The sequence below is a fragment of the Papaver somniferum genome, chromosome 5 (assembly GCF_003573695.1).
Source record: "Papaver somniferum cultivar HN1 chromosome 5, ASM357369v1, whole genome shotgun sequence".
In the NCBI taxonomy this organism is placed as follows: domain Eukaryota; kingdom Viridiplantae; phylum Streptophyta; class Magnoliopsida; order Ranunculales; family Papaveraceae; genus Papaver; species Papaver somniferum.
Genome location: NC_039362.1, coordinates 174,479,677 through 174,502,097, shown reverse-complemented (window position 1 = coordinate 174,502,097; position 22,421 = coordinate 174,479,677). Strand labels below are relative to the sequence as shown.

At 35.9% G+C, this 22,421-nt stretch overlaps 1 long non-coding RNA gene across 1 annotated transcript; it reads right to left on the bottom strand.

Annotated features, from left to right (window-relative positions):
- Positions 1-18,800: 18,800 nt before the first annotated feature.
- Positions 18,801-21,017, bottom strand: LOC113278184. Its single transcript, XR_003325348.1, has 5 exons — positions 20,882-21,017; positions 20,454-20,527; positions 19,935-20,003; positions 19,050-19,800; positions 18,801-18,922 (listed from the first exon to the last, which is right to left on the bottom strand). It is a non-coding gene; the product is annotated as an uncharacterized LOC113278184 (long non-coding RNA).
- Between the last annotated feature and the right edge of the window lie 1,404 nt (positions 21,018-22,421).

The window sequence follows — 22,421 nt, the reverse complement described above, 5'->3', positions numbered from 1 at the left end:
CTTAATCTCCACGGGGATGAGACTGTTGAAATAATCCACGGATGAACGATTTTTCTTTTGACTTAAAAAGGTTAAAATTTTATTAGAAAAATAAAAACGAGAAACAAGATGAGCGGCGCCTACGATGAAACCCTTCGTAGCTGAAGAAGGAACAAGGAGGATTTGTATATGATGAATGATGATTGGTGTAGAAGACAGATTTTAGAGAATCAATCTAGGGTTCATAGGAATCGGGGATTTTGGGTGTGGAGGAGGATTTACTGAGTATGATGGCGTTATAGAGAGAGATAAGAAACTCAGTCAATCAATTAATCAATCTAGGGTTTTTACTGCAATAAGAAATTGAGATGGAATTTTGGGAGGGGAAGAATAATGCAGTGAAATAAACCGTTTTTTTTATGGGATCGCGAGTTATAATCCCAAAGATGTCACTATCCATATACAAAAATTCCAACAAAATAAATTGTTCACAAAAACCCCATTTAACATAAATTGTCTATATTAGCCTTCTAGTTTAAATCATCCCAACAAAAATAAAAAACTACCCCACCTTCAATTTTAAATCACCCAACAAAAATAAAAATCAACCCCACCATTAATTTCTATTATATTATCACCACCACAAAATAACACCACCAGCAGAACCACCACTGTACCGCCACCACTGACCACCGCCGTCGCCAAAAACAACCATTGTCAACCGCCGCCGCCGCCGTTACCGACCACCACCATCACCACCTCCACCGCCGCCAACTACCACCGCGCCACCACCTCCACCGCCGCCAACCACCACCGCGCCACCACCGCCGATAACCTCCACCACGCCACCACCTCCACCGCCCCAACCACCACCACCGTGCCACCACCGTCGCCAACCACCACCGCGCCACCCCTCCACCACCGCCGCCAACAACTACCACCTCGCCGCCACCACCATCGCCACCCAACACAGCGCCACCACCTCCATCCCCGAAAACCACCACCGCGCCACCGCTGACCACCACCACAGACCACCACTCTCGCCAACCACCACCACCAGCAACACCACCATTATCGCCGACCACCACCACCAACCAGTCGCCACCGCCACAAAAAATGAATTTCATTGATCAATATTCAACAAAATAAGAAAAAAATGATGAAACCAAACAAAAAAAATGATGAAACCAAAATTGGTTTCACCAAAACTAGATGCAACCTAATTCGGTTTCATCATTTTTCCACATATTGTCATTTCGCCAACACAGCTTCAATGATGAAACCAAACCAAAATAAACTAGGCAAAAATGACCAAAACTAGATAAAACCTAATTAGGTTTCATCATTTTTCCACATATTGTCATTTCGCCAACACAGCTTCAATGATGAAACCAAACCAAAATAAACTAGGAAAAAATGATAAAACCAAAGTTGGTTTCACCAAAACTAGATGAAACCGAAATTGGTTTCATCATTTTTCCACATATTTTCATTTCACCAACACAAACTTCAATGATGAACTGAACCTTCCAATAGATGAAGAAAAAACTGGTTAATACAGGACGAATATATTTGATACTATAACGTGCCCAGGATAAGAAGCCCACATAAACCAAAAGATCTGATTAAATATAGATAGTTGGCTTGCATAATACAATTTAATGTCTAAAGCATAATAAACTGAACACAAATGGGAGAAACTACTAATTCACAAAACAGACAATAATCTTAGCACGGTAATGACATTGAAGTATATATTCAAGGAAGTCAGTCTCTCTCTCTCTACCGAATTTCTGCTTGTTTAGTGGAGCTCTGGAGCTTATGCTTCAGATATATGGATTTCTCAGTACTTAATATTGATGGTATAGGTAGTCTATGGTAAATTTCTAAAGTCATAAAACTTCAAGTGATACTGTAAGTAGAAGGCAACCCTATACCCGGATAGAAGTAACAGGAAACGACATGGAGCGAGTGAACAATAAACATGTTACATACCAAGTATCAGAACACTATTAGATACATCTCATCATTGAAGCTCACTTGGTGTTTTTAATTTTCCTTTTCCAACACTTTCTGAACTCAATTTTTTTAAGAACTATTGTGATAGTGTATATATTTCATCTTGTCCTAGCTTGGAACCAAAACTTGTTCAAATGCAAGTTAAAACACTCGAGTATTGGAACCAACAACAATGGTTTCTTCCAAAATAAAATAAAAATGTTGACTTATTTCATATAGTTATCATCATAACTCAACAACTCAGAGTGGATAGCTTCTCGTTTGCAGGAAATGAATTGACAAACAAATAAAATTTTGTGCGACGACATATAATTGCCTTTAAGGACAAGAGGCAATTAAACAAGCAAAAGGAAGAACTAATATTTACAAAAACTGATAAAAGTTAAAACAACTCGAATTAGTAAAATAAATATATAAGTTATCTAAGCTTATACGTACCTCTGCTATTTAGATCAGCTCCATTATCTAGTAATAGAAGAACAACACAAATTTCGCTTCCTTTAGATGTCGCTATATGCTGGTGATAAAAAAAAAACACATAAAGTTAACAAGTCAATATCCTTTATAAGAAATACAACAAAAAATATTGATCGAATTCAGATGAAACAAATACTTGTTTCAATAGAAAATTATTTATCACCAACAACGTTGGTTTCACCAATAAAAGTTCAAAAAAATAAAACAAAACTAGATGAAACCAAAATCAGTTTCACCAAATTTAGATGAAACCAAAATTGGTTTCACCCTAGATTTATGAAACCAAAACTAGTTTCAGCTCAAAATTGGTTTCTACACAAAAATAAGCAAAATTCAACGTAAATAGTTGGTAAACACTTGCATTTTCTAATGAGATTACAATTTAACACCCCTACAAGCTAAGGAAGAAAGAAGCATGGAACCTAATTGTTCTTAATCCCTAATCAGTGGATGTAACCCCTTTATGCAACTAACACGTATGATTAGACCAACAACTATCACATGAACCATCTTACAAATACTCAAAACACCACCTGCCACCACCAAATACTTCCACCTCCGTAATAATTGATTTCATAGAGATGAATATTTCTCAAGCATTTGTATTCTCTAATAATTTTATTTGTGCATTATAATTTGTTAGTGCATTTGCTAGAGAACAATATATAAACATTAGATTTGCTAATAATTGTCACGACATTTATGTATCTTGATAACAATACCAAACAAGCTTAAACTCTACTCAGCTATCACAGATAAATGTCTTGGACATGAAAAAAACCTGCCTGTTAGTAATACTTAGCAACACGAGTTCAGCACGACTATATATTATGATTGATAATAATATCCACACACTAGATAAGTTAAAAAGATTAAAATAACAAGGCCATAATATTGGAAATACCTTCACATCTGGTCTTACAGTAGGCTAGTTCAAACTCTACACAAACAGATTTGGTGTATTCGGAAACTAGATTGAAGTTAAGCAAATAACTCTTACTTTGATGAGTCATTGGATGTCAAAAGTAACCAAGAATCAGACCTCTCACTGCTCAGTAATGATACACGCATTCCCTGTAGTAACCGAAACATCAAATCATCTGTAAATATACAATAAAATATGTATCAATAAAATTTTCGATTGCACTATTTTATCAAACTCAAATAAGCAAAAATACATCTTCGTATGACTATAAGATCTACACGCACATGACTAACATCTTTATTTTGTATCACTTATAATGTAGTACCAAATAAACATACACTTGCACCCCTCCCTCCTCCACCCATTACCAGCATCACCATTTACATTATCAACAACTAGATTCACATACCGATAAACAAATCAACAGTGACAATCTAAAATTTACAGAGTATAGACTGCAAGTAGACAATAATTTGACTTCTCATACTGTGAACCTCATCTGACCATGCCAGTGATGCATTTGTCCTTTCATCTAGAACCCAACCTATCTCCAATAACATTTACAACAATACATTTCTCCTTGTATAAAAATTCATTTTTATTTACCTATAAAAACCTAATTTAAATTCACTTCATTTTTCAAACTAGAAATTAACAAGAAAACTAATTACCTTCCATACATTAGGCCAAGTTCCAGTACCATCAGGTATTCATTGTGATGTTAATCTTCCCAATTCACTTATATGGACTAGTATCCTTGAAAGCTGTGATTCATAAATTAAAACCAAATTCAATAAAGTCTTTAGAAATTACGTTCTAATTCGAAATTAGATACAAAATAGACCCTAAAATGAAACGCACCTCTTGTACTAGTTGAGGATGAGGTGAAATTTCTTCAAATTAAACAATATATGATGATATGATGATGTATCATCATTGTGATTCAACTTTTTCTACAGTGATTTTTGGAGGTGTTCATGAATTGAAGTTTAGATCAGAGAAGGAAGAGGTATTTCAGTAAAATTCTATAATTTGGAGCACCACCACCGCCTTCATCATTAATACAAATCGGTTTAGCACAAAACATAAATACCTAATCTTAATTGAATTGGTATTTGTATTTCAAATTTGGTGGAGAATCAAAACATAGCAGTGGGTTTGGTAATGGTGTAGGAGAAGGAAGAGAAGTTGTTGAGGTGGTGGATCAGGACACATCAGTGGGTTTAGTGGTGGTGATGGAATACTAGGATGAGGTGTTGATACTGATGCTGATGGCGGGGGAGGAGGAGGAGGAGGTGTCGGAGACAGAGGCGGTGTGATAGAAGATCTAGAATGGTAATAGTTTGATAAAGGGAAATGAATACATATCGCGAAGGAAGAACGATAATAAAAGGGCACGACTGGGATTTTTCAGATTTTGAAAAGATCTAATTTAGGTTATTATATTGAATTTGGGGTTTTTATATCACTTTTAGGGAAAATGGAGTTCTTATAACTCTCAACATACGGGTGGAGTTTTTGTACCATAAATTTGTTTACCTTGGTGTTTTATGACTAGTTTTGTTTTTTTATATATATAAAATACACCGGTTAGCAAATCGGTTCCTATATACACCGGATTAAGGACGAATCGAACAGTTTTCATCCAAAACTTGGTTGTTGTTCCGACTTCCACTTAACTAGAGCGTACCACCTAATACAATAGAATAAACCCCATCCAGAATGCATCACAACCGTCTAGAATAAACCCTAAAGTGAACGGGCTAGATTATCTCTAAAGTGTTTATAAATAGTTTTCCACAATTTTCTTAGCCGCCTTCTTCATTTAAGCTGTGTAGTGAAACAAAGAAGAAAAAAAAGAACCAAAAATCAACAGTAAACAGATATATTCTCATGTTGTTATTCTTCATCAAGATCCATCATCGTTAAGGGTGCACACGGTACGGTTCGGCTCGGTTCTTGCCGAGACCGAGTACCTGTACCTTACACCCTTCGGTACCAAAAAAATGGACCGGTCCCGATACCGAGTACCTCGGTTCCGGTTCCATTTCAGGGGAAAAAAAAAAGTTCATAAATATTAAAAACATTGTTCTAAGCATAACTGCATAAGCATAAGTGCATAACTGCATAAGTTCTAACTTCTAAGCATAATTTCATTAAGCATAAGTGCATAACTGCATAAGTTACAACTTCTAAGCATTATTGCAACTTCTAAGCATTCCACAAGGCAGAAGTTCCATTTCTGGACATGTTAGCCCTATAAGTCCTTCCACAGTAATTGCATGAGGGTTCTTCAACATTTCTCCGAGTGAAATGACGCCATATTTCCATCACTGACAAAGTTGGCAGTTCCTGTATTTGAGCCCAGTGAATAAGACATAATACATGTGAGTGAACTGGTACATGAAATTTAACTATCTTCAATCCTTAAAGTGGACTAGTACATGAATAAGAATAAGAAAACATGTAATCTAGTAAACAGTGGACAATCATTTATAGTGCTTCAATCATTTACTGTGAACTAGTACATGTGAACATTTAAAGTTTAGTAATTTGTGAAATCTGTTTAACATGTGCTTCTAGTACTTGTGTGACATGCAGTTAAGAAAGAACATAAAGTTCAGTAATCAGAAAGAGGCTATGTACAATGCGTTCCATAAAATTCTTTAGACAATGATTCCCATTCTATAGAAGAAGATAAAAATGTTCTACTGTTATGAAATTGTAAAGTTCAGGATTTTTCTACCTTGTGCAATTGATGCAGTCCTGCGGCTCCTGCGTTTGATAATGTACCTTGATTTCACTTGTCAGGCAATTGCTCTCAATTGGTCTCAATCTTTGGCCTGTAGAGTGGGGTAATGTAGATTATGATCAGCAAAATCTGGCAACTCATTGCTTATAAATTGCCACTCTTAACAATGACTGACCCAATCTTATACAGTCAATTAAAAACTCGTATAGGAACACTAAATTTGGTGGTTAAGCTCAAAATTATAAAAAGATGCATTGAAATTGTATGATAAAATGCCTGTTCTACTTCGATTTCCCAGAATTAAAATTAAAAGCTAATGAAACACAATTAGCCAGGAATTCAACAAACCCAAAATAGAGACACGGAAACAAAAGGCAAGAATACTTACAGAGGTAAGAGTGGGCTACACAAGGTTCTGTGAACTGGTTATCTAATTACTTATGAAAATCCATACAAATACCTCTGGAAGTGAACAATTTAGCTTTCTATTTCAAGTATGATTCATAATAACTGTTCAAAAACATTCATCAATAGCCTTTAAACTAACTCAATCAAAAGAATGGTAAACTAAATACTCAGAGTCAAATTCAACACCCATGTTCACATTTTATCAGCATTCACAAAACTAAAAAACAACTATTAGTCTATTACAGAAATTTTTAGGTAACCCTAGCTTTAGAATAGCATTTCCATCTTCACGGCTAAACTACTGCTCATGAATCAAAGATCTAAAAGCAAAAAAAATCATCCAAAAATATGACAGAACACTAAAAGCCTAGATTTAGTTTCAGAAATGTAAAAGAAACAACATCCATATGAAGAAGAAAAAGATCTTACGGTGATTGCAGTGAATCCTTTAAGCCGCTACTCGCTATGAAGGTTTGGTGGGAGATGAAGAAAACCCTTTAAGCCGCTACTCGCTAGAGAAAACAAAAATCCGTTAATCTCAATCACAGATTCACAGACATGCATACAAAAATTAAAATCAAAAAGTTAAAAATTACTTACCACCGGAATTGTTCTTCTAATTTTCTTCACACCGGAATTAAAAACGAAGAGACAGACGAAGTAATACGGTTTGAACTTTTAATCGTTTGATTGAAGGTTAACAGAGAAGATGAAGATCAGAAGAAGGGGAGAATTTCTTCTCCTTCTCAGATAGAAGTACTGAGAAGAGGCGAGAAAAAATTAAGGGAACTGAAACCCTACGAATTTCTTCTCCTTCTCACAGTGAGCTTATATACCCCCTATTGATCCAATGGCTGAGACAGATCCCTTATCCTCTAAATCTAACGGTCAGAATTATTCGGGACTTCGGTCCGGTACGAGACGGTTCATGTGTTGGACCGTGTACCTGTACCCCCAGAGCTCGGTTCCTATTTTTGGGACCGGTACTTTTACCTTGTACCTCGGTTCGGTCCAAAATCAGGTACGGTTCCATCGGTTCCGGTTCGGTCCGTCGGTCCGGCTCGGTTCCTGTGCACCCTTAATCATCGTTGGAGAAAATGCATCAGAAACTACTTGCCTATCACAATGATTTCTCCTCTGAAACAACTATCATGCTCTTTGATTTTGTGTCCATCTTTAGATTCTTTTCTACATCCGCAAACTCCAATGAAAGAAGTTGGTTATTACACTTTTGGACGGCTGATTCTTCCCGTGGGATGCATGAGAAGAGAATTACTGGGTTAATGATTGCATCCTTTTGTGTAGAAAAGTACACTGCCGGAACAATTTTGCATAAAACAAAGACTGGTTATTTAAGTGAGATTTTGCTGCTGCTGAAATGTTAAACGGATCTTGGTTATAGTGCTTTTCATTAAGTGATGAGATTTGATTTGGCCTTCCGCTTTTAATTAAAGTTCATTTTAGTTTGTTGTTGTATGTAAAAGAGCAGCAAGTTACATGAGTAAAGATTAATACTAATTTAAATTGATATGTGCATCTGTGTTTAGCCATCTTCATCAGTGTACATTTTTGAAATGTTGTTAAGTTGGATTCATAATTTATGCCTCCGAGGTGTATGCATAATATTTATGGCGTTATAAGTTAATTTAGAGAAGAGCTCAATTGGAGCTGATAGCTGATTCTAGGGTGCAAGAGACCTGGAAAAACATAACATACTGAATTGCAATGGGGAGAAATTACCTTTGGAACGCTTTCAAAACTACAACTAAGCAGTGAGAATTAGCCAAATGGAACAGAAGATAGTAAAGCTGGAAAGATTGAGCTCCATGGATTTTTTTCAGATGATATGTAGTATTTAGTATTACCAAGCAAAATCACAGCTAAAGCCTGAAAGTATCTATTTACATCAGGAAAAGAGCAATAGACCAACCAAATGTAGTGTAGCAGTTTTTTCTGCCTTATTTCATAAATCATACCTCCAATTCCAACATCATCACAGTTTCATAGAAAAAACAAAACAGCAGATGGTTTTGAACAGGCAGGCAGGCAAGCTAGAAAATTTGTGCTGCGGTGACTTGCTAGATGGAGGCAGATGTTGGTGATGATTCACCTGACCTGGATAGAAAGGCAGACTCACCAGCTAAAGAAGGTGCAAGTTTTGGTCCCGTATGACGGGTTTCGTATCGATCCTCAAACAGCCCATCCAGAATACATCACAGCCGTCTAGAATAAAACCCTAAACTAGACGTGCTAGATTTAAAGAAATATGAAATGAATCGGTATCAGAAACTTGTGAAAACAATTCAACGATTAGAACATAGCCCTAAATTGAATGGTATAGATCTACGGCTAAGTGCTTATAAATAGAATAGTTTTCTTCAACTTTCTTATCCGCTAACCCTAGAAATCAACAGATCTCTCTCATGTTCTTCATCATGATCCATCATCGATGGAAAAAAAAAACATCAAATAGAAGCATATCAACAACAGCACAATGATATTTCCTCTCAAAATACTTTCATTTTTTTGCATAGTTTGCTCCACCAATTTCTTAAATTCTTTTTCCAATCAACCTTATGGCGGCCTACTGGCGGTTCTCAGTTAGACCTGAATCTTTGGGTTGGTGCATGAAAAGAGAATATATAGCTTCAGGTTCTTGGATTGCTTGCTCTATTTCTGGAAAAGACGGATGTTGAGGGGGCAATTTATATTAGAGCTAGTCTTAATACATATTTTGTATTAGATTTAGCAAATGTAATAATTAAGACTTACATTTAAACACAATGTGATTTTGCAGTTCTAATATTTTTGTATTAGGGAGTTAGTCTTGATCTATGAATTAAGACCAAGTTAAACATAATCAGTGTGATTCTGCAAATTATAGAATGTATGCGACTTGAGCATATCCCTCCGAGGTGTATGCATAAATTATAGAATGGATTCAATTCAGCTCCATGGGTTAATTCATTCAGAAGCCTCAAATAATGATATGAATTTACTAAGCAAAATAACAGCGGATATTAACTATTATTTACATTGCTGTTAACCTGATGGAAAAGAGCAATAGACCAAGCAATGAATCCTTTGATGTCTTGAGAAAGAAGGTCCGACGACTCCAACCATTAAGGATAAACATCTGATTCAGTTCGAGTATGTCTCTCCAATTTCTTCAAATCAGCCTCAAAGTTTTCTAAGGCACAAGGGAACACTGGAATGATTTTCTGAATTTTCACTAGTAACACTGCGCTCATACTTTTGCGACCCATGACTGGCAGCTGATATTAACTTGATTCGGAGATTTTCACGCCCATGCAGGAATGAAAGCTGCGAAGAGCAAAAAGTTGGACCGCAAATTCTTCTCTCGGCAAACCTATTAACTTGTTCCCTCACTGTGTCTTCCATTTGTTAACGGTCTCAAGTTTAAAAAATGAGCCACGAATTTTAACAAGCCTCATATTCTGTACCTAAGTGTATAAAATACGGAAAATGGGTCATTTGTCCAAATATCTTTAAAACACGGTTCAAATGGGCAAGTAAAAATTAGTTTGGGTGAAATGGACACAAAAAAAAAATGGCAAGGATGAAACTGGATTCATCCTGACATAAACTTAAAAATTAGTAAGGATGAAACTGGATGCATCATGTGTAAATTAAAAATAAAAAAAAAAATATTTGAAAATGGGCGGGATGAAACATCCAGACTATTTTTATATTTTCGTCCATTTAAACAGTATCAAAATCTAAATGTCCTTTTCACCCAGGAATTGTTGATTTTGGTCTTTTTAACCAATTTTGTGTATATGTATCTTCTATTTGTTAGTCCGGCTAACTCAAGGGATAACCGAAGGAATATGGAACTTGTGGTACATGTAATACACTACTAGAAATCCAAAATCATACAGAGACTCGGTTTTTGTAATCTCATCATATCTCTAAGCAAATCCAAAATAACATAGTTAGATGGCCTGGTTTGGATTGATTGAACCGAGGCAAAACCGATTAAGAAGATCAGATATTAGAAGCTATGCGGATAAAAAGTCGGATAATAATTCAAAGTGAAATGAACTATAATTATTCAAATTTCGAACCAAACTTGAGTATAGTGTATGGTATTTTCGGATTTCGGATATCCAGAGCGCATACTGAAATAAACAATAATTATTCAAGTCAAATCTATTAGTATATGGTATTTTCAGATTTCGAATATCGATATTGCTCGCATCTGAAATGCATCATCTAAGACCTTGAAAAATCACTGGGTGTTTTTATACGGGTTTGGAAATGTGGATTCAAGTTGGCCATAAAGCCCTACACCCCTATGAAGCCCTAAACTGAACGGGCACAATAAAGCCTCATCCAACATACATCACAGGATAAGTCACAGCCGTCTACAATAAGACCCTACATTGAAAGGACCGTTAGATATATGTCTAAACCATATAAGTAGAACAATTTTCTTCCACCTTCTTCATCTAATCTGTGTAGTGAAAGAAAGAAAAATAATCCGAACCCTAACCCTAAAGATCAACAGCAGAGACAGATCAGTTCTCATGTTTTTCTTCATCTTAATCAAGATCCATCATTGTTGGAAACAAAAACATCAAAAAATAACTTTCATATCACAATGATTTCTCCTCTCAAAAAACTATAATTGCTTTCGTTTCCCTTTCCACCAACATTTGAGATTTTCTTCTTTGTTTGCGATTTGCTTTGATTCAATTGGTTCACTATGCCGTCTGATGCATGCGAAGAGAGTGTACACTTGATAGCTTCCATTTTAAACGAGCCAAGTGATTCATAAAATGTTCCAAGATGTATAAAGATGCTTGCATTTTTCTGGCAACAAGTGCATTTCACAAACACAGGAAACTTTCTATGGGAACTAATTCCTGCAGAAGTAATCTATACAATTTGGACGGAGCGTAATAAGCGCATCTTTGAGATGAATTATAATTTTAAGACAGATGTTGATCTGGGAATTGAAGCAAAGTCCTTGATTCTTGCTTGGGCAAGTGCGGCTGGCAACAGAGTTCATCTAAATTTTTCTAATTCAGTTATGAACAACTGGGATGCACTTTTCAAGTAACGTAGTTGTTTTCTTGTTTTTTCGTTTAATCTACCATTGGTAGACCTTGTTGTAAATTCTTCTTCTCTTCAATAAATCCTCTCTTCTTTTCAAAAATAAATAAATATTGATTCTCTCTCAGCGGCACCAAGATTTATAAAATATTAATGTTTAGTCTACTACTCTTAATTAAAGTGAGATTTATAAAATGTTAATGTAGACTAAATCAAGTGAGATTTGATTTAGTCTACTACTCTTAATTAAAGTTCCTTTCAATTTGGTGATGTATGTAAAAGAGCGGGCAGGTCAAATGAGTAATCAATCATAAATCTAATTTAAGTTTATATTTGCATCTAAGTTTAAATTTATGTGTGAATTGAATTAATGTGTGTTAGTTATGTAGTTAGAAATCTTACAACTACACTTCATTAAAACTGATCCAATTTCTAGGTGATCATTATGAATTCTTGTTTTATTAATTAAAGATTGAGAATGTTTACAAAACGGATTCAAGTATTACAACAATTTTACTTGAAAACCTAGATTTACTTTCTCTCCTTCTCCCTATTTCTTGATCAAGACTTATCTTAGAATCCTACCAGAAATAATGACCTCTCTCCTTTATATGGGATTTTACATAGTGGGTGACAGCTAAGAATCCCATTATTTTCGGGATCACTATGCGATACGTTCGCTCATATACAATCGATCACCTTCGCATAGCATACTTCTTCGCATAATTCTTCACACTTTAGTCGTGACTGTGCTGACATCATCTGGTGCGTCGTCTCAACTTTGTTGTGTGCGATGCTCCTCGCTTAGGTTGTATTCTTTACTTCGCTCGATTACTAACGTGTGCGATATTTAACTCCTACATTTGCCTCTTCTCATATTGCTTATTCTTCAGAGTGAGCGATATGAGAAATTCTCCTTTTGAAAATCGCACATGCTTGTCTTTTTTCATTTTACTTTGTCAACGGTTTCCCAGGTTTCAAGTTCCTCTCTACACGTGTCGATTTTCTTCCTTTTTACCGGCTTGAACCGTCTTCAACCGGTTACTTCTTTTCACCTATTTAAGGGTTTTCCAACAATAATCTTTTTCTTCTTCTTCACTTATCTTCTATCTCTTGTTGTTATTCATCTTCAACTGTTATCACCCATTTCTGCTGCTGTCACTGATTTCTTCTGCTATTGTTCTTCCACCATGAACTCTGAATCGAATTTTGTTTCCTTTCCTCATGATGACTATTGATTTTAACCATTCTAATTTTTTTTTTACTGATCTGATTCCCATGCTTTCGCAGGAAAAGTTCTTCCATTAGCGCTCTTCGAATCATGCAAAAGCCCAAGTCTTCTTCGAGTGAAAATAAGGAATCGCAGAATAAGAGACCAATCATTGATAATGAATCTCAAAATAAGGAATCTCACAAGAGGAAGGCTTCGCACAATAAAGAAGTAAAAAATACCCAATTATCTTAAAACAATATTATTGCCTCTATTTCTTACCTACTTTATTTTCGCAGGCTTCCGATGCTGAGATGGTTGATGGTAAGAAGCAAAAAGTTAAAAAGTGTCGCAAACCCATACCACTCTCTTCAAATCTTTATATTCTAGATTTTAGTGCTACAGATGTTCTTCGTATAACCACAGTTCAACCTTCGCATACCAGCCCTCCTATCACTCCTACAATAAGTCAAACTCTTGAAAAAGATGTTCATGTTACTCTTATATCTCCCTTAGCTTCTGAGAAGAATGTTCCTGCTACTCCTTCACCAACAAATCCTCTTATGGATGAGAATGCCTATGTTACTTATGATGAACTTTTTAAGGAGTCTCCTGTGAATTAGGAGTTTTCTCTTAGTCAAGTAATAAAAAGCACTCCTTCGGTTGCCTCTGCGACTCCATCGCATGCAAATCAAGTTTTTCCTTCACCCATTAACTCTAGCTCTCAACCAAACCTTTCTCAAAAGAAATCCCCCGTCCCGACAGATTTTACTACTCCTTCTTCTCTTTCCTTACTAAATTATTTTCCTTTAAATAAAAAAGCTTTGGATAGTGTAAAACTTGCTGCTCAAACTCTATCCGATGTCATCAACTCTGCCCAATCTTTAACGGATGATCCTTGCAAGCTTCGCTCATGTTCTGCCTTAAGCAAGCTTCTGTGTGAATTTCTCGTTAATAAAGCTTCAAGGGATAAGGTTCTTTCTCAAATTGGCCTGAGCTTCCATGTTGCTCTAGATGTTCTGGTAATTATCTTTCGCACCCTAACTTTATCTTCTTTAAGGATACTTCCAAGTTACACTAACTTCATCTTTTTCCCTTTTAGGATTCTCATCGTCATGTGATGCTTGCTGAAAAGCATTTTGAATCTAGCTGTTCTCAGTTGGAACTTTCGCAGAAAAATGTTTATTTGGAAAAGGAAATACAAAAGCTGAGAGGAGAACTCCAAATTTCAAAATTTGAGGCTGAAAATATTCGCAGCGAAAATCAAAAACTTAGAGGTATTTATTATTATATTTGAGTCACTTATCGTATTCTGTATTCCTTCGCATACGTTCATTTTTGTAAATTTCTTCGTGCATTTGTTAAGATTTAAACCGGAAGCGAATGAATGAAGATATGACTTTCAATTCCTTGCTGAAGATACCCAAGCGAATAACGCGAAGTTGCAGTCTCAACTAAATCAATTAAATAATCAATATTCATATTCTCTTGATCAGATCGACAATCTTTCCCATGAAATAACCATCTCACTCAAAAAAATGATTTTTTAGTGATCAAGTATCTTATTTTTCTAAATTTTCACGCGATGCTGACTTACTTCATCAAACTTTATCAGAAGAAAACCATACCCTTTCTAGGGAGAAACTATCTTTCTCGAAGAAAGATGCAATGTTTTCACATCAGTGTTCAATTCTTCATGAAATAAATGAAAACCAAACGCGAACTCTTCGCGTACTGAAGGAGCAGTACGAGACTTCGCTTAAAGATTTAAGCTCCCGGAATGAGAAACTAATTCAGAATAATATAAGCCTTTCTGTGAAGAAAAATCAGTTTCAAGAACAATACAGTCGATTGAAGAATTTCTATGACATTTTTAAGAAAAAAAACAAAACCCTTTCTTCTAAAGAAAAGAAAATTCGCTCTCGTCTCAGTGGTTCAGTTGGTGATGGATTTGATAAGTCTATGGAAAGTATGAAGGACAATACCCTTGCTTTTTCCAAATTCTTCCAAGGTAGTCAGCTTGAGTTGACTGCCTTATTATGATTTTTTAGCATTTTTTCGCACAGTTCTTTGTTATTCTTTGTAGATTCTGAAAAATCGCACCAGTATGATGTTGCTCAATTGAATTCTGAATTGTCCAAGGTTCGTAAAGAATATGAAAATCTGGAAATATCTCGTGGGAACCTTGAGCTCTCTCTTTCTGCGTCTCGCAGCAGAGCGCGAAGAAGGTTTGCATTTCAGAAGATGTTTTAGAGATAAATTCTAGAAACCTTGAAAGAGCAGTTATTCCGAAAGGCCATTCTAGTGCCTAATCTGTTATTGACGGAATTCTCTCAAGCAACTCTCTTCCAGCAGTAAAACTCCTTGTATGCAATGTGAGTGCAGATGAATAATATCCTGAGCCAGATAGTGATTTTGACTTTTTAAGCGATGATGAAAAAGATCAAGATGATGAAGAGAGTCAGCAAGAAGAAGAGAAGTCTGCTAATGAAGCCGGTACTGAGATTAAAAATCCTGGATCCAGTGCTAAAGTCTGAAAAGTATTTTGAATAAGATGCTTCTGTTAAGCATTCTTGAATTCCTTTCTTTATTTTGACGTATTTTGAGCCTTCGTATATTTGTTTGTTGCAAGGAAGATAATACAGTGTTATTTTAATTCCTATACTTGCCTATTATGATTTTTATTGTAAGAAACAATCGTGCGAATTTATCAGTAATTTGTTTAATTTACTTGGGAGGTCTTATTTTGCCTTCCTACGTAAAGGTCTTATCTTGCCTCATTTTTGTGCGACGAGATCGCAGGAGGTCTTTGCATTTTAGTACATCGACCCATTGATATTGTCTTTTCTTTTTCACTTGTATTATTTCCTCTTCAGGTTTGTCGCATAAATAACACAAGTCTTAATACTCCCATGAGTAAAAGCCTTATGATATTTACGTCTTTTGACACAATTCAGCTCCCTAATGGAGGGTGCCTTCCTTATCTTCCCCCCTGGTTACCCCTTTAAGGAAGCTTACCTCTATCGGGTTAAGATTATGGCTCTTCCCATCCGGTTATGCAACAACCAGTTGATTTCGCAGTCTCTCATACACTACCGATAAGGTTTATGGCAGCAAGACCGCACCCTAAGTGGGGTATCTTCGGACCGAGTGCATCATAGTCAGGACTTGTCAAGAGTGGCAAGGTACGATCCAGACGCCACGGGCACTCTTGACTCAACCGTGTACCTCGACGCCCTGATCGAGTTTCTACACTCCTTGGGAGACCTTTCTCACCTTAGGCTCTCAATCTAAGATTACTATCTTAGACTGAAAATTTAAGGTATCTCTCCCGTATGGCATTATCGTTTAATTCTCACCCCAAATCTCCATAACTCAAGTTCCGGGGTCGGTGTAGCATTCCCTTGAGTCATGCCTTCTAGGTCTTTCCGATTATGACGTGCAATAGGTCTTACTATATTGCCTCTTGCATATAAGCGAACTAGGGTGCACGCCACATTCGGATTCCTAGCCAATTTGATAATAAATATCATTTTCTGTAGCGTTTTACCAAGGCCTTACTTTCCTTTTATAGAATTTCTTAACTTTTTAGCGAAATATTCGCATTACCACTACAAGAAAATGGGCATTTAGCGTCAAATGTTTTTCCATCAAAAGTTTTCTTGTCAGTAAATATATTCACTTGTGACGAATGGCAAAATTGTTAGTACAAAAATTCTTTTTACGACAAAAAATGTATTTTGTCTTTACAATTGTCGTCAAAGGTATGGATGACAACAACACCTTGTCATAGTTTCTTCTGTCGCCGATGATTTATTTGGTGAGAATTTTACCAGTCACGAATTTTACTTTTACTGACTATGATAAATACTCGTCACAAGAAATATAGTTTGTAACCACTACTTTGTTTTTTCGTTAAATATATATAGGGTGGAAATATCCGTCCATCGTTAAAAACTTTTAACTGTGACGGGACGAGATTTCGTCGCCATAATGTTTTTGCGTCTAAAATACTTTGCCACAATATAAACTTTAGGCGAGAAGTAAAATATTAATGCTAGCGTGACTTTTCTGCCACGAAAAAGAATAATCCCTGAAAATAATATTTATAGTGACCAAATTTTAGACACAAGAAAAGTTTTGCAGTGAGAAATTGAATTGTTGTTACGATTAGTTATACGTTAGAGACAAAGAGAATAGTTGTCGGTGAAAATAATTTACAACGACAAAAATTATAGGCATTAAAAGAAAAGATGGATGATAAGTGATTCCGCCTTCATAGATTTTGATATTAAAGAATTTATCTCGAATGATATATAAACAAATGAACAACTACATACATCAATTTCGAAGAATTTATACATATTTATAAACCACATGAACTGGAAAATAAAATTGTAAAAATAATTTATGAAACTAATAATAATGAAAAGCCATGAATTACGTAACGGTTTGATACAATATCTAGTTTCAAGTAAAATAGCAATGAATATTTCATTTCTTTCAAGTAAAATAGCAGTAATGAACTAAATCTATATCCACAGACTCATTTACCACATCATTGTTATAGTTAAACAATGTTTTGTCTTCTTCCTCCTCCTCCCCACCATCATCATCATCTATAACAACTGCTTCAGCATCAGCAGGATGTCTTAAAACCCCTTTGGTATTAACACGTCTGTCTTTGTGCCATCTCATATCAACAATTGTATGTTTTGAAGCAAATCATCTCCGCAATCTTGGTTTTAAAGGAAAATAGGGCAGTACTTTGTGTGGGATATTCTTACCCTTGCCATCATTGAATTTGTACCTAAGCTCGGTGCATAATGGACAATCACCCCTGTCTGTATGTTCCTGCCAGTATAAAACACAATCATTTTTACATGCATGAATCGATAGATAACCCAATGGTCCCAATCCCAGATCATGCAGCATTTTCTTAGCTTCATAATATGAATTTGGAATTTTATCATCTTTTGGAAAAGATTTTTTAAGCAACTCAAGCTGCATCTCAAAACTTTTGTTGCTCCAACAGTTGAGCACTTTGAGATGCATTAGCTCTACAGGGAAAGTTGATGAGATGCATTAGAAATATGTACAATCAGCTTGCTTAGCTTTACCTAATTTAATATTTCGGTAAACTTTGTACCCACTTGATTGGTCATGTAACATCTGAATTACACCTTCATTTTCACTTCTAAAATGAGGTGTATCAGCGTTAAAGACATTATCATGGCTAGCCATTGATTGGTTTTTGGTAGGATTGTTTTCTTCCCCATGAAGTACCCATTTCTTATAACTACCTGCCATGCCATTTTTGAACAGGTGATGTCCGACTAAGTCTATCGAAGTAGGATGGTGTAGGTTTACCCACTTCTTACATGGGAACTGCATAATTCCTCATTCTTACTTAAGAGATAATCCTTTGTCATCTGAATCAAAGACTTAACATCAGGCATACTTATCATGTAATCTGTCACGCTCTACTACCCAACATCTATCCATCTTAAGTTACTAAAATAACAGTAAGCCAGAGACTTTAAATTATGAAGTATTTTAAAATTAAGATGTTTGTATAAGAGCAAGTCTTATGGTGTAATCCAACCTATTCCAAGTGTGGAAAAACCATGGAATGTTAAGTCTAATGGCTTCCAAGTTGGGGTTTTCCACAGAAAATCCAAGCAAGGTTCCACCGTTTCGTGGAATCCATCTGAACGCCAATAAGAATAGCGTTAAACGCTATTAAGAATAACGTTTTTTTTTTTTCCGTAGATTTAGGATGAGTTGTTGAAATATAACGGCTAAGAAAAAAACACTATTCTTAATAGCGTTTCTTTAGCGCTATTAAGAATAGTGTTTTTTTAGCGCTATTAAGAATAGCGTTTTCACTATTCCACCACTACACTTGCACTTCCATCCACGGTTCCAAATGTTGAGGTGGCGTGGAAGATGGAAGATGGAACTCTTCCACCATAAGACTTGCTATAAAGTGTGTGCGGTCACCATGGAAACTTTGCTTTGCAGTAAAGAGAAAGCCTAAGCAATTCAGGAATTCGCCAAGTTGCAGTGACACCTAAAAAGAGACGGCCAAAAAGGATCACCGTCAGGATTGTTCATACCGTATATCTAAAAACTCAAGGGAAAACAAGGCTTTTTAAACTAAAAAAAAACACAAATTCAAACCACTGTATCAAACCAACCTGCTGGTACCGTACGCCAAAGAAGAACTGATGCTGTTCGTGAGGTGCAGGTAGGAGTTGTATGGACTGGTTATGAATGTCCGAACAGGTGAGGCCTTTTATTGCTCAATTTTTCCATTCGAATTGGAGAAAACCCGCTTATCCTAATCCTATACAAATTCTAATACTCTTAATTTCTCCGTTCATCAATCAATTTCAACAGCAGCACCTCAATCTTGGATGATTTTTCTCCAAATTAACTTGAACCACAAACTTCGTGTATTCCCCAGCTCCATATTGTTATTAGTTTCTCAAACTTGTCTTAACCTTTTGAAAACACCTAGCATAACCATAGCTAGCTGGCGTGAGGACTTGGTGCAGCGGCAAAGAATTAGGGCGTGAACTGGTCATGACTGAAATCGGGAAGTAAAGAGTGACCAGGCTTTCTGTTTAATAACTTTATAAAGGAGAAACCAACCCGAGTAAAGAACCCTGACTGCGCTCCTGTAATTTGTACTTCACACATCTGTAATTTCAGCCATGTGCATACTCAACTTCGGTTCAAAATCCCAAAAAACTCTTAAGCAAAACTCAAATTCACACCAGTACAAGTCATTTATTCTATCACTCAACTGATCCTGATTCCTGAGCCAAATGTAGTGACTTCCAGATTTGTGTAGATAATGACTTGCTGGCAAGCAATAATTCTCCCACTTTCTTCTGCTCTTCCAACAGCTTTCTGTAGCTGTCGTGCATTTTCTTCAGCTCGTAACTGCAGGTCCGTTTAAAACTGCTCATATTAGTGCAAAATATATAATGGCAAGTGTCACTAGGCATACATCAAGTTAAAATATGAAAACACAACGGATAACAAAAGAAGGCATATGAACTAGGAGCGAGTGACACCTCAAGTTGGTCTGGAGGCTTTTTTGAAGCTCCTGCTGCAATTGAAGTACTTCTGATTCAGGTCCAGACCTTTAAGAAGAAAGTAATACTAGTTATGCGTTGTGAGTGTATACAGATTCTGCAAGATGGTGACTATACCAAGCTTCATAAAATGGGTATGCATGTATACTAGTGAAAAGCAAGGTGCTGAGAAGACTGCAGGTTTTGTCAATCAAGAAAGAAAACAAACTAGAAATGTCGGTCTGCAGAAGTGATCTAGCAGAACCAATCTTCAAAATTTTGTAAAGACCCGACATTAGATTCATGGTTTATGACAATTAGATGAATACAAAACACTTATGATTGAATCCTATGTCTTGGTAAAAAGGTTGTATTTTAAAGAACAATCAATATGAACATTTACCCTGAACTGAAGTTACACATGTTCTTATGAGTTCCTCGTTAGTCGCCAAATTGATATTCCTGAATAACTAATCAAATAATCATTATGCAAGGTTAAAAGAGATACGCGTGACTTACTTCTTTGATGACTTGCTTTCTTTTTTCAGATGTTGCACTCTTGTGTGTAAACACTCAAATGAAGGACCTCTTATCTGCAAAATTATAAGAAAAATGTGACTATGCATGATGGACAAACTATAAGATAAAAAATAACATAGAGGGGAACTTCCCAAGTAAATGTCAAGATAGGCGTAAAATTATTATGGCAATTGCTTCTAATGACCAAGTCACATCAGCTTACGTAGTAATATTACAAAGAAAGGACAAACTTATACACATACATAAGAATCTGTACAATTCAATTGCATACTCAGAAGCACATATAAATGCAAATTCATGTGTTGTATACTTGTATTACATAGCACAGAGGATTTTACATTGGCATTCCATCAGTCGGCAACCAAGCAATAGGAGTAGATAACACAGAGAGACAAAAAAGTATTTACCAGGGAGTAGATAGGATGAGTAGCAAAAAGGTCCCAGATTTTACATTGGCATTGAAGGCAACAAATGGCCTGAACTAGCAGTTGAGCTACTAGAACTCCCTGCCATATTGAGGGGACTCGGGAGAACCTGCATTAGCATCATCAAGCAAGGATTTGACCTGCAAACGTATTGACAAAGTGAATAGACATAAGTGACAGAGATTAATTTATAAATACAACACAACACTCGTTACTGGTTAGTATGAACAAACTAGAGAACCTAAGATTATTTCTCCAGTGATCCATGTTTTGTTACTTCCCTTCGAGACCAGAATCCACTTATCATAAACAACAAAGTACATTACTAACGCCTTCAGCCGCAAAACTCACAACTTGCATAAAAAAATAAAAAATTAATGCGCTTGGGGTAACTTAGAATCCACTATTCTACCTGTGCTGCATTAAGAGCATCTTCGACTCTCAATTTCTTTGCCTTTCAGCTTAGTTTCAGTTTGTGCTCCAACCTGCGCAAGTAAAAAAGTCATAAAAGAAACACAATACTTTTGCCAACCTGACATACAGAAGAGGTATGTTACAGTTTGAATACCTGAATAAGAGCAACACCACCAGGCAGACCAAAATTTTACCTCAATTTACAAAATCCACTTCTAAAATCTCAAATTTCCCCTATACTTGAACAAACACTTGTAAAAACTCAACCCTAATTTCAATCGAATGAAACCTCACTTTGCAGAAAATCAATTTTGTCCCTTAATTCAATGAAAGACTATATAAGAAAAGCAAAACAAAAAGAATAATAGATGAAATTCGAAGAAAATATCTAATAGAGAAAGATACAAACCGGTATATCTGAAGTAAACAGATGAATATCTCGCTTACTAAATCTTGATTAACTCTTGCTAAAAGAAACAACATTGAAGAAAAATTGAATCAATCCATTGTCATGATTTACAGGAAAAAAAAACGAAGTAACAAATTAAACCCCAAATTAAATGAAACCGCTCAAGAAACCCCAAAATTAAGCAAATCCCATACTTACAAAACCCTGGATTTGACAAGATAAAAATAAAGACACAAAGAAAAAAAAAGATTTGAACAATATGTAGCATCAACTGTACCTTTCTCAAGGAATACAAAGAGAAATCACGACAAACCTCAAACTGTAACAGCCACTTCATTCCCTTTCAATTTCTGATAAATGTAGGGATGAGAGAGTTTCTTTCAAACTGTGAACTATAGATGTTAGGGATCTGAGTTTCAATCCCTGAAAGTTTTTCTTTTTGTTTTAGTTTTTGAGACATAGGTGATGGATCAGAGATTTTTAGAAGAATCGGAACTCAGAAAGAAAGAAAAAGAGGTGAGATAGAAGCTGTGAAAAGGTTTCCAGGCGAGAGAGTAGGCAAGAATTCCTGCTTCAGGGTTTCAGTTCTTGAGATTTAGTAAATATGAATTTTAGATTTCACCCAAAAAAAAAAAAGCGCCAACATTCCCCGCCAATTCATTTGTCCCACATGGTTTCGCGCCACAGAAAAGTTGTGGT